This window comes from Kogia breviceps, chromosome 2 (assembly GCF_026419965.1).
Source record: "Kogia breviceps isolate mKogBre1 chromosome 2, mKogBre1 haplotype 1, whole genome shotgun sequence".
Taxonomy (NCBI): domain Eukaryota; kingdom Metazoa; phylum Chordata; class Mammalia; order Artiodactyla; family Physeteridae; genus Kogia; species Kogia breviceps.
The window spans coordinates 22,779,368-22,792,994 of record NC_081311.1 but is presented as its reverse complement, the minus strand read 5'-3'; the positions used below and the strand labels follow the sequence as shown (position 1 = coordinate 22,792,994).

General features: G+C 40.3%; 1 protein-coding gene across 4 annotated transcripts in view; it reads right to left on the bottom strand.

Annotated features, from left to right (window-relative positions):
* The window catches only part of SORCS1 (sortilin related VPS10 domain containing receptor 1), a 565,941-nt gene that overhangs the window by 58,978 nt on the left and 493,336 nt on the right, over window positions 1–13,627 (bottom strand). The window lies entirely within an intron of this gene.

The following is a 13,627-nucleotide window of genomic DNA, read 5'->3' as shown; positions in this document are numbered from 1 at the left end:
TCAGCATTTGGTACTATCAAAATGATCTCATTTTATTCTTCACAGAATCTCAGTTTAGAGAAAAGTGGGCAATGTTTGTTCATTTTATAGATGAGGAAGCTGAAGTGAAGAAAGTTTTCACCATTTACTCAGGGTTACCACAGCTAGTTAGCAGCAGTCTTGGGATTTGAACCCATTGCTCTGGACTTGGGTTTCATTCATTATAGGTGGGTAAAGCATTGACAGCTCCTCCAGCTCTAATCCTGTTGTCCCATTAACCGGCTGGATGACTTCATGCAAGTCATTCAGTCTCCTTTGGTCTCAGTTACCTAATCTGTGAAATGGGCATATTAATATCTTACCATCTTAACTCAAAGGTTGTTATAGAAGACATGTGAGTAACCAGTAATCTGTAAAATTCGATACCAAAATGAATGACTGTAAAAACAGTGCAGCTGTAAAAGACTTGCTATATCCCTTCTGAAGCTTGACTGGAATCATATGATACTAAATTTCCCACTAGTAAGCAGGAGAAGATAAAGTCTGCTTTATAAAATCGCAAACCTGTGAAAAAAAGAACAGCCTGTGGAATTAGTTGAGATTCTTAAGGAATAAAGTTTCTTAGAAAAACTGACAGGGCTTCCCTGGTGGCGCAGCGGTTGAGAGCCCGCCTGCCGATGCGGGGGACACGGGTTCGTGCCCCGGTCCGGGAAGATCCCACATGCCGCGGAGCGGCTGGGCCCGTGAGCCATGGCCGCTGAGCCTGTGCGTCCGGAGCCTGTGCTCTGCAACGGGAGAGGCCACAACAGTGAGAGGCCCGCGTACCGGAAAGAAAAAAAAAATAAATAAATAACTGACAAAACCCAGTATCCCTCACAGACAGCCCATCCTTTAACAAGGATTTTTGCTTGTTTCGTTAGCTTTTCCCATTTTGGGGGTGGAGAAAAAACAAAAAACCTTTGAAATACAAATTATTTTCAATTAAGTAAGGTTCATATGGTATCATATTTTTTGAAAAGGGCAAGTTTAAAATGCTGACATTTAAAAGATTAATTCATAGGGAAAGGAAAAGCAATTCAAATCCTATGAATCTATGTGACCTACTCTTCTGGTCTGTGCCCAGCCAAGCATTGTGTGAGGGGCTACACAGCCGCTAACCCTCAGTAAGGACTTCGGCAAAAATTCTCCCCTAGGGTGGGAAAAAGAAACTCCATTCCAAATTATGAAACAAATATCCACAAGCCCAGACATTGTGCAATTACTTGAATTCCCTTTACTAATAAATATAAATGTCCACCATTTTTGCTGACTTGTCCTTCATTTGGACAAGCAAATTGGACTGATCAATTTCTCATTCTGTTTTTGGTCAGTTTCCTCCCATGTTTTCTGTATTTTCAACAGAGTTGCTACCAGCCAATCCTGGGTTTGGGCATGGAGGAAGAACCCACCTTAAAATCTACTCACGTTATTTGGGACAAGTGTCTCAGAGAAATACCAGGAGTAGCTAGGCTTAACCAGGTTATCTATGGAATGCAACAAGCAACATAGTTTCTGAGAAAGAGGTTGAGAGACAGAGAGGGAAAGAGAGGTATAGGGCTCTTTGTGGAGACAGAGTGGACATCAGGTAGCATCACCATTTGCAAGAAGAAAGAAGGGAGATTAGCCTCTCAGCTGATTCTACTTCGGCCTCCACAGGGAGAGAAGCTACCCCTGTGACTGGGGAAAGTACAGCTTTGGCTGCCACTGCTTGAGTCTACCTTGCCTTGATCTTTCTGTCTGGTATTCACCACTCTCCTTGTGTGGCCCTGGACTTAGAGCTCTTGTCAGTTACTTGAAACTCCTCCCAAGTTCTGTCTGGATGTCCACTGGCTGTTGGCCTGATAGCATCCTAATTCTCCACAGTGGACAATGTTCTCTGTGTACATAACAGTTGAAAGGAGGGAGCCTCACGGCATTTGGACTAGTGCATCAGTAGGGCTGCCAATAGAGTGGAGGAGCCAGGCTTTTAGAATATTAGGTCAGGTACAGGGATGGAAATATAGATATACAGATATATGGTATATTAGGTTTACCACACATCTGAGAGCCCCAGTGGGTAAAGACATGGAATCCCCCAATCCCCCAAGGCCTCCTGCTGTGGGCGCAGACCTCTGGGCTTGGTGTTCTGCACAAGGAGAAGAGAGCATCCAGTGGCCAAGTCTGACAGCTGAAGGCGGCAGATTCACCCCTGCTTGCTGTACCTTTGCGCACTCAAGTGGAACACACTTGAACACAAAGGGTCTCGTGCCTTTGCCGTCATGGGGCTCTCAGGTGCTTGAAAAACCTAACACAGTTGTAGCTGCATCACTTTGGGGCTCACCTATCATCAACCTCTGACTTCCTTGGGCTGCAATGATCATCTCAGGCAGGGATACCAACTCCTTTTAGAGAATAAGAAACAGGACAAAGGCAAGAATTTCTATGTCTTAGGTCACCATTTGATTAGGTATGCCTGCCCTGCTTTAATGGGGTCATTCTTTCTTTCTTCTGGTCATTCATTAATTAGACCAATGACAGATATTTATTAGGTGTCTATCTTGTGTCAGGTACTAAATGGAGAAAATGCTGTTAAGTGAATTATAACCAACCAAACAAAACAGATGTGGTCTGGGCTTTCTTGAGCAAAAAAAACTACTGGTGAGACAGATGGACTTTAATAATCACAAAAATAAATAAAAAGCTATTCTAGGGGATGATGTCAGAGGTCCATGGCATTGTAAGCTTGTACAGCAGGGAGAAGTAGAGAGCTGAAAATCTAACCCGATTGAGAACTTCAAGAAAGCTTCAAGGGGCTTCCCTGGGGGCGCAGTGGTTAAGAATCCACCTGCCAATGCAGGGGACATGGACGGGTTCAAGCCCTAGTCTGGGAAGATCCCACATGCGATGGAGCAACTAAGCCCATGCACCACAACTGCTGTGGCCGTGAGCCACAACTACTGAGCCATTGCACCTAGAGACCATGCTCCTCAACAAGAGAAGCCACCACAGTGAGAAGCCGGTGCACTGCAACAAAGAGTAGCTCGCCGCAACTAGAGAAAGCCTGCACGCAGCAATGAAGACCCAATGCAGCCAAAAATAAATAAATAAAATAAATTTTTTAAAAAAAAGAAGAAGAAAGAAAGGCTTCAGGAAGAAGTGATATCTGAGCTGAGAAGGCCTGAAAGAAAGAAATTAACCAAACAAAGGACATGAGCGAGAGAGATGGAGGTGAGGAGTTCAGGCAATGGGGACAACAGGAACCAGGTGTGCAAGGGCCCTGTGGCAGAAGGGGGTGATACAGTTAAAGGAAGCTAACAATACAGGCACAGTAGGAACATGTGAAATTAGACTGGAGGGGAGACGATGACATTTTAAGACTTGGCGGCCAAGTTTCTGACTTCGATCTTTCTCCTAAGAGCGACAGGAAGACATCAGTGTTTGAAGCAGGGGTGTGGGGGAAGATGGCATGATAATATTTTTAATTCAAAAAGATCACTCTGGCTACAATATGGAGGATGCACTGGAAGGAGGCCCAAGTATTCTGGGAAGCCAATTAGGCGATATTTCAGGGTAGATGATAGGTAGATTGATATATGAGTTGCAACAGGAAATTACATTCACCTTCCTGCTAAATTAATTCCCATAGTTTATTGGTTTTGACATCAATGAATCTCAGCCTTTGATATCAAAATCTCTTATAGAAATTACAAGAAAATAAAACTGATGTCCAGTTATCATCCAAGACCCACTTCCTGGCTTGGGACCTCTGGGGAGGATGCTCCGTCCTGCTGTGGCCTGAAAAAGGTCCACAGCTGATGCTGGGCTGCACCAAAGGTTGAGGGCCACTGGTTCAGACTGTTGAACGTTAGGTTTTCTTGCGACCTAACTCATCTAAAGATGAATACAGTACAACACAAGCTGATGCCATTCCTATTCCACCTTGGCACAATGGTGAAAGCTTTCCTAGGATGTTTTAGGATTCTAAGTGCTAAGGATGTATTAATAGAGTCAGGAATGGAAGAACTAAACTCACTGTTAGTGACTGGTGCACAATCACAAAAGTTCCACGACACGCTCGGTCAAAGTCAGTTCTCTAGGAAAACGAGCTGCTGGATAATAAGAAGGTAGTTTGTATACAGGGCTGAGATGTACCCTTAAGGCCTGCATCTTCAGTACCTAACACAGTGCTTGCAGATGATCCTTTTCTGTTCAATACATTTTGAAATTTTAAAAAAGAAAACATAAATTTTGAATATTGTGCATTTCCACCATGCTTGTTCATTAAAGTGTTTCCTTATATATTATCTCATTTGGCTTTTAGGACCTCTGGGAGACACCAAGGGAAGATGTTATTTCTATTTGCTATACCAGGAGAACTGGAGCACAAACAGGTTAACCAAGATGCCAAAAGTCCCATAGCTGGTGAGAGGCTTAAAAACAGGTCTAAGATGATTTGTGGCTTAGCTTTATCCTTGCAACTCAGTCCTTGTTGAGTTCCTTTCACGGGAATTTACTTGCAATGCCTTTTAGAGTGAGAGAAAGGTGATAACAAAGGCAAGCCTCACTTTCTTTCCTTGTTTAGACTCTATTCCTGGCTTTGACCATTTCCCCCTCCGACAATATTTTTGCTTATAAGTGGAAAGAAGGGTTGTTTTGAACTCCATACACTACCCTTATGCCTTCCCTCTGGTGAAGCAGTATCATGTTCAAGCCATAAATAAGTTAGAGAATATGGGAAACGATAGGCATTCATAATCAGTAATCAGGAAAATCTTGTGTATCAAGAGGTACTTCAATCTAATGACAAGTCATTCCAGAAACACAACCTAGGCTGGGAGATATCTAGACTGTCACATAAAATTCTTTAGACCTAATGCCATTTAGCCACATGCCCTAATATAGACACAGAACCGAGAGTACGAGCTCAAAAGAAGTGCCCAAGAAAGGCACAAAAGCCACGTGAAATCCACACAGGGATTCTCCAAGGTCAGCACTGGCTTCTGTAATAGAAAAACAAATATATCAAATGGCCACAATGAAGCCAAGATTAACCTGAGAAATGAAAGGTGTGTGAACCTATCAGGTCCTGTAACAGCGCTTCAGAGAAAAATGGGAAAACAAATGCTACAGTAATTCAACACTCACAGCCACAGTCCAAGACCCACCTGAAGGCATTAGGGACCCACTGCAGATAGAAACTGGACTCGTTTGTCAGAGGCTGGTCCTTGCAAAGCTCGAGGGTGGGCCTGACTCAGGTTTTACTGAAATTCAGTCCTGGAAGGTGCCTTACAGTTTATGCAGCAAACACTACATTGAAGTGAAACACCTATAGTATAACCTATTTTTAAATGCATAAAATAACACAAGTACTGTAAGTCTGTATGTGTTTGCATGAGCATAAATGTGCTGGTTAAAACAACCCAGACTGTTAACACTGATCACCCCAGGGGTGAAGTGAAGTGAGGGGAAGAGGAAGATCAGCAGGGTTAAAAGAGAGGAGTAAAGGAGGGGCAATAAAGATTTCACCAAATTGAGAAGAAGCGGTGGAGTAGGGGATAACATACGAAACATCACAAAACACAATACGTTATCCCTACTGTTACTATAAACATTTAAATATTAAGTATCTAGGAAATAACCAGGAGGTAACACAGACATTGATTAGATTGATCATGAGATACAGCTGACTTTGGTCTTGGATTTCTATTGTTATTTTAATGTTTTTGACCACAGTATTTGAACAAAGATATCACTAGGGGCATTAAATGCCAAAAACAAAAGTCAGACATTTCAGTCTTTCTTCTTATGGCTAAAGGTATTTGGGCAGGATGGGGAGTGTGAAATAAAAATAATCTGCATTTTGGGAAGGTAAACTGGTGCAGTCACTATGGAAAACAGTATAGAGGTTCCTCAACAAACTAAAAATAGAGCTGCCATATGATCCAGCAATCCTACTCCTAGGCATACAACTGGACAAAGCTATAATTCAAAAAGATACAGGCACCCCTATGTTCATAGCAGCAATATTCACAATAGCCAAGACATGGAAACAACTTAAATGTCTATTGACAAAGGAATGGATAAAGAAGATGTGGTACATATATACAATGGAATACTACTCAGCCATAAAAAGAATGAAGTAATACCATTTGCAGCCACATGGATGGACCCAGAGATTATCATACTAAGTGAAGTAAGTCAGAAAGAGAAAGACAAATACCATATATCAGTTATATGTAGAATCTAAAATATGACACAGATGAATTTATCTATGAAACAGACTCACAGACACAGAGAACAGACTTGTGGTTGCCAAGGGGGTGGGGGCTGGGGGAGTTTGGGAATAGCAGATGCAATCTATTATATTGAATGGATAAACAATAAGGTCCTACTGTATAGTATGGGGAACTATATTTAACATCCTGTGATAAACCATAATGGAAAAGAATATGAAAAAGAATGTATATACATGTATAACTGAATCATTTTGCTGTACATCAGAAATTAACATAACAGCATAAATCAACTATACTTCAATAACATAAATTAGAAAAACAAAAAATAATCCACCTTTGTCTTGCATGTCCTACTCCAGGGTATGCGACTCAGGTTAGCAACTTTAGACTTAGACTGGCAAGGCTTTTTATGGCTGAGTCTCAAGAAGAAACAGAAAAGGAGATAACTACGGTATAATGCTGCTCTGGCCTCCAAAGAAGAGATTTTGACAGCAGGTGGAAAAGAGTTCATGGAGAGAAGCGCTATCTCCCTTGTGCTTATTCAATAAGACCTACCTCTGGCATGTGACTTATTACGTGAATTGTGCTAGCTAAGATTGTTCTAGAACATCCCCTGATGATCACTAAGGGAAAAGAGAGAGAACATTTCTCAAAAGTTTTCTGTCACAGAAATAATAACAACATTTCTCTCTATAGTTTCTCACTGAATCCTTTAAAAATTTTTTAAAATATTTTTGTTATATATAGCTTTTTATTTTTATTTTTTAACATCTTTATTGGAGTATAATTGTTTTACAATGGTGTGTTAGTTTCTGCTTTATAACAAAGTGAATCAGCTATACATATACATATATCCCCATATATCCTCCCTCTTGCGGCTCCCACCCACCCTCCCAATCCCACCCTTCTAGGTGGTCAGAAAGCACCAATCTGATCTCCCTGTGCTGTGTGGTTGCTTTGGACTAGATATTTTACATTTGGTAGTGTATATATGTCCATGCCACTCTCTCACTTCGTCCCAGCTTACCCTTCCCCCTCCCCAAGTCCTCAAGTCCATTCTCTACATCTGCATCTTTATGCCTGTCCTGCCCCTAGGTTCTTCAAAACCATTTTTTAAAAAAATTTTTGGTTTTTAGATTCCATATACATGTGTTAGCATACGGTATTTGTTTTCCTCTTTCTGACTTACTTCACTCTGTGTGACAGTCTTTAGGTCCATCTACCTCATTACAAATAACTCAATTTCGTTTCTTTTTATGGCTGAGTAATATTCTATTGTATGTATGTGCCACAAATTCTTTATCCATTCATCTGTTGATGGACACTTAGGCTGCTTCCATGTCCTGGCTATTGTAAACAGTAGTGCAGTGAACACTGTGGTACATGGCTCTTTTTGAATTATGGTTTTATCAGGGTATATGCCCAGTAGTGGGGTTGTTGGGTCGTATGGTAGTTCTATTTTTACTTTCTTAAGGAACCTCCATACTGTTTTCCATAGTGGCTGTATCAATTTACATTCCCACCAACAGTGCAAGAGGCTTCCCTTTTCTCCACACCCTCTCCAGCATTTATTGCTGTAGATTTTTTGATGATGGCCATTCTGACTGGTGTGAGGTGATACCTCATTGTAGTTTTGATTTGCATTTCTCTAATGATTAGTGATGTTGAGTATCCTTTCATGTGTTTGTTGGCAGTCTGTATATCTTCTTTGGAGAAATGTCTATTTAGGTCTTCTGCCCATTTTTGGATGGGGTTTGTTTTTTTGAGCTGCATGAGTTGTTTGCATATTTTGGAGATTAATCCTTTGTCAGTTGCTTCATTTGCAAATATTTTCTCTCATTCTGAGGGCTGTCTTTTCATCTTGTTTATGGTTTCCTTTGCTGTGCAAAAGCTTTCAAGTTTCATTAGGTCCCATTTGTTTATTTTTGTTTTCATTTCCATTTCTCTAGGAGGTGGGTCAAAAAGGATCTTGCTGTGATTTATGTCATAGATTGTCCTGCCTATGTTTTCCTCTAAGAGTTTTATAGTGTCTGGCCTTACATTTAGGTCTTTAATCCATTTTGAGTTTATTTTTGTGTATGGTGTTAGGGAATGTTCTAATTTCATTGTTTTACATGTAGTTGTCTAGTTATCCCAACACCACTTACTGAAGAGGCTGTCTTTTCTCCATTGTATATTCTTGCCTCATTTATCAAAGATAAGGTGACCATATGTGTGTGGGTTTATCCCTGAGCTTTCTATCCTGTTCCATTGATCTATATTTCTATTTTTGTGCCAGTACCATACTGCCTTGATTACTGTAGCTTTGTAGTACAGTCTGAAGTCAGGGAGCCTGATTCCTCCAGCTCCATTTTTCTTTCTCAAGATTGTTTTGGCTATTTGGGGTCTTTTGTGTTTCCATACAAATTGTAAAATTTTTTGTTCTAGTTCTGTGAAAAATGCCATTGGTAGTTTGATAGGGATTGCACTGAATCTGTAGATTGCTTTGGGTAGTAGAGTCATTTTCACAAAGTTGATTCTTCTAATCCAAGACCATGGTATATCTCTCCATCTATTTGTATCATCTTTAATTTCTTTCATCAGCGTCTTATAGTTTTCTGCATACAGGTCTTTTATCTCCTTAGGTAGGTTTATTCCTAGGTATTTTATTCTTTTTGTTGCAATGGTAAATGGGGGTGTTTCCTTAATTTCTCTTTCAGATTTTTCATAATTAGTGTATAGGGATGCAAGAGATTTCTGTGCAGTCATTTTGTATCCTGCTACTTTACCAAATTCATTGATTAGCTCTAGTAGTTTTCTGGTAACATCTTTAGGATTCTCTGTGTGTAGTGTCATGTCATCTGCAAACAGTGACAGCTTTAGTTCTTCTTTTCTGATTTGGATTCCTTTTATTTCTTTTTCTTCTCTGACTGCTGTGGCTAAAACTTCCAAAACTTCCAATAATAGTGGTGACTGTGGACAACCTTGTCTTGTTCCTGATCTTAGAGGAAATGGTTTCAGTTTTTCATGATTGAGAATGAGGTTGGCTGTGGGTTTTTCATATATGGCCTTTATTATGTTGAGGTAAGTTCCCTGTATGCCTACTTTCTAGAGGGTTTTTATCATAAATGGATGTTGAATTTTGTCAAAAGCTTTTTCTGCATCTATTGAGATGATCATATGGTTTTTCTCCTTCAGTTAGTTGATATGGTGTATCATATTGATTGATTTGCATATACTGAAGAATTCTTGCATTCCTGGGATAAACCCCACTTGATCATGGTGTATGATCCTTTTAATGTGCTCTTGGATTCTGTTTGCTAGTATTTTGTTGAGGGTTTTTACATCTATGTTCATCAGTGATATTGGCCTGTATTTTTCTTTTTTTGTGACATCTTTTTTTGGTTTTGGCATCAGGGTGATGGTGGCCTTGTAGAATGAGTTTGGGAGTGTTCCTTGCTCTGCTATATTTTATCAGATTTTGAGAAGGATAGGTGTTAGCTCTTCTCTAAAAGTTCGATAGAATTCACCTGTGAAACCATCTGGTCCTGGGCTTTTGTTTTTTGGAAGATTTTTAATCACAGTCTCAATTTCAGTGCTTGCGATTGGTCTGTTTATATTTTCTGTTTCTTCCTGGTTCAGTCTCGGAAGGTTATGCTTTTCTCAGAATTTGTCCATTTCTTCAAGGTTGTCAATTTTATTGGCATATAGTTGCTTGTAGTAATCTCTCATGATCCTTTGTATTTCTGCAATGTCAGTTGTTACTTCTTCTTTTTCACTTCTAATTCTATTGACTTGAGTCTTCTCCCTTTTTTTCTTGATGAGTCTGGCTAATGGTTTATATAACTTGTTTATCTTCTCAAAGAACCCACTACTTGTTTTATTGATCTTTGCTATCGTTTCTTTCATTTCTTTTTCATTTATTTCTGATCTGATCTTTATGATTTCTTTCCTTCTGCTAACTTTGGGGTTATTTTGTTCTTCTTTCTTTAATTGCTTTAGGTGTAAAGTTAGGTTGTTTATTAGAGATGTTTCTTGTTTCTTGAGGTAGGTTTGTACTGCTACAAACTTCGCTCTTAGAACTGCTTTTGCTATATCCCATAGGTTTTGGGTCGTCATGTTTTCATTGTCATTTGTTTCTAGGTAATTTTGATTTCTTCAGTGATATCTTGGTCATTTAGTAGTGTATTGTTTAGCCTCCATGTGTTTGTATATTTTATAGGTTTTTTTCCTGTAACTGATATCTAGTCTCATAGCGTTGTGGTTGGAAAAGATACTTGATGTGATTTCAATTTTCTTAAATTTACCAAGACTTGGGCTTCCCTGGTGGCGCAGTGGTTGAGAATCCGCCTGCCGATGTAGGAGACACGGGTTCGTGCCCTGGTCCGGGAAGATCCCACATGCCGTGGAGCAACTAAGCCCGTGAGCCATGGCTGCTAGGCCTGCGCGTCCGGAGCCTGTGTTCCGCAACGGGAGAGGCCACGACAGTGAGAGGCCCGCATACCGCAAAAAAAAAAAAAAAAAAAAAAAAAAAATTTACCAAGACTTGATTTGTGACCCAAGATATGATCTATCCTGGAGAATGTTCCATGAGCACTTGAGAAGAAAGTGTATTCTGTTGTTTTCGGATGGAATGTCCTATAAATATCAATTACGTCCTTCTTGTTTAATGTATGGTTTAAAGCTTGTGTTTCCTTATTTATTTTCATTTTGGACAATCTGTCCATTGGTGAAAGTGGGTTGCTAGACCCCTACTATGATTGTGTTACATTCAATTTCCCCTTTTATGGCTTCTAGCATTTGCCTTATGTATTGAGATGCTCCTATGATGCATGCATAAATATTTACAATTGTTAAATCTACTTCTTGGATTGTTCCCTTGACCATTATGTAGTGTCCTCCTTTGTCTCTTGTAATAGTCTTTATTTTAAATTCTATTTTGTCTCATATGAGAATTGCTACTGCAGCTTTTTTAAATTTCCATTTGCATGGAATATCTTTTCCATCCCCTCACTTTCAGTCTGTATGTGTCCCTAGGCCTGAAGTGGGTCTGCTGTAGACAGCATATATACGGGTCTTGTTTTTGTATCCATTCAGCCAGTCTATGTCTTTTAGTTGGAGCATTTAATCCATTTACATTTAAGGTAGTTACTGATATGTATGTTCCTATTACCATTTTCTTAATTGTTTTGGGTTTCTTATTGTAGGTCTTTTCCTTCTCTTGTGTTTCCTGCCTAGGAAGTTCCTTCAGCATTTTTTGTAAAGCTGGTTTGGTGGTGCTGAATTCTCTTAGCTTTTGCTTGTCTGTAAAGGTTTTAGTTACTCCATCAAACCTGAACGAGATCCTTGCTGGGTAGAGTAATCTTGTTTGTAGGTTTTTCCCTTTCATCACTTTCAATATAACCTGCCACTCCGTTCTGGCTTGCAGAGTGTCTGCTGAAAGATCAGCTGTTAACATTATGGGGATTCCCTTGTATGTTATTTGTTGTTTTTCTCTTGCAGCTTTTAATATTTTCTCTTTGTATTTAATTTTTGATAGTTGGATCAATATGTGTTTTGGCATGTTTCTCCTTGGATTTATCCTGTATGGGACTCTCTGTACTTCCTGGACTTGATTGACTATTTCCTTTCCCATATTAAGGAAGTTTTCGACTATAATATCTTCAAATATTTTCTCATACCCTTTCTTTTTCTCTTCTTCTTCTGGGTCCCCTATAATTCAAATGTTGGTACATTTAATGTTGTCCCAGAGGTCTCTGAGACTGTCCTCAACCTTTTCATTCTTTTTTCTTTCTTCTGCTCTGTGGCAGTTATTTCCATGATTTTATCTTCCAGGTCACTTATCCGTTCTTCTGCCTCAGTTATTCTGCTATTGATTCCTTGTAGACAATTTTTAATTTCATTTATTGTGTTGTTCATCACTGTTTGTTTGCTCTTTAGTTCTTTTTGGTCCTTGTTAAATGTTTCTTGTATTTTCTTCATTCCATTTCCAAGACTTTGGATCATCTTTACTATCATTACTCTGAATTCTTTTTCAGATAGTCTGTCTATTTCCTCTTCATTGGTTTGGTCTGGTGGGTTTTTACCTTGCTCCTTCAACTGCTGTGTGTTTCTCTGTCTTCTCATTTTGCTTAACTTACTGTGTTTGTGGTCTCCTTTTCACAGCCTGCAGGTTTGTAGTTCCTGTTGTTTTTGGTGTGTGTCCCCAGTGGCTAAGGTTGGTTCAGTGGGTTGTGTAGGCTTCCTGGTGGAGGGAACTGGTGCCTGTGTTGTGGTGGATGAAGCTGGATCTTGTCTTTCTGGTGGGCAGGACCACATCTGGTTTTGTGTTTTGGGGTGTCTGTGAACTTAGTATGATTTTAGACTGCCTCTCTGCTAATGGGTGGGGTTGTGTTCCTGTCTTGCTAGTTGTTTGGCATAGAGTGTCCAGCACTGTAGTTTGCTGGTCATTGAGTGGAGCTGGGTCTTAGTGTTGAGACAGAGATCTCTGGGAGAGCTTTCACCGCTTGATATTATGTGGAGTCGGGAGGTCTCTGGTGGAGCAATGTCCTGAACTTGGCTCTCCCACCTCAGAAGCACAGACCTGAAAGCTGGCTTGAGCACCAAGACCCTGTCAGTCACACGGCCAGGTACATGGGGAGTTTCTTGCCTTTTGGGAGGTGTGAGGTCTTCTGCCAGCATTCAGTAAGTGTTCTGTAGGAGTTGTTCCACATGTAGATGTATTTCTGATGTATTTGTGGGGAGGAAGGTGATCTCCATGTCTTACTCCTCCACCGCCTTGAAGTTCTCTCCCTCATTGAATCTTCACCCCTTAAAGACTCAGACCTAAAAGACTTAAAATTTGCCTAGAGTCACAAGATTAGTTTGAACCAAGCTCTTCTTAACTCCACGTTCATCACTACCACTTTTGTTCAGAAGACACTCAAAGTATTCCATGTGCCCATTCCCAGATGGACGCTGAAGAATGGATTGACTGATATGTAAAACCAGAGAGCGTTTGTAAGCCTCAGTAACTAAAACCCATTAGAGGAATGCCAGAAGAGTCAAAGTCTGCATTAAATAGTGATGTGAGAGGAGCCCAGTGTAATACTCCACGCTCTAGAAAACACTATGGAAGCTACAAAGTGCATTTGTGAAGACCTCTGATGATATAAGTGTTTGACAAAGAGTGAGACGGCTGTAAACAGGAATCCACTGCTGACACTATGTTGGAACTGCCATTTTATAGTGGTCAACCAAGTCCTCCTAGCACAGGACAACACCAGTCTATGATAAAAGGCAGTTGCACATGCCCCATCTTCTGCTCCTAGCTCTTGATCCTCTCTGGCATCCCTTCCAAGAGCTACTACTATTGCTGAGTGCTGAGGCTGCTGCACCAGATCAGCTGGGAGAGAGTGTTTCCTGGCTGTCTGGTT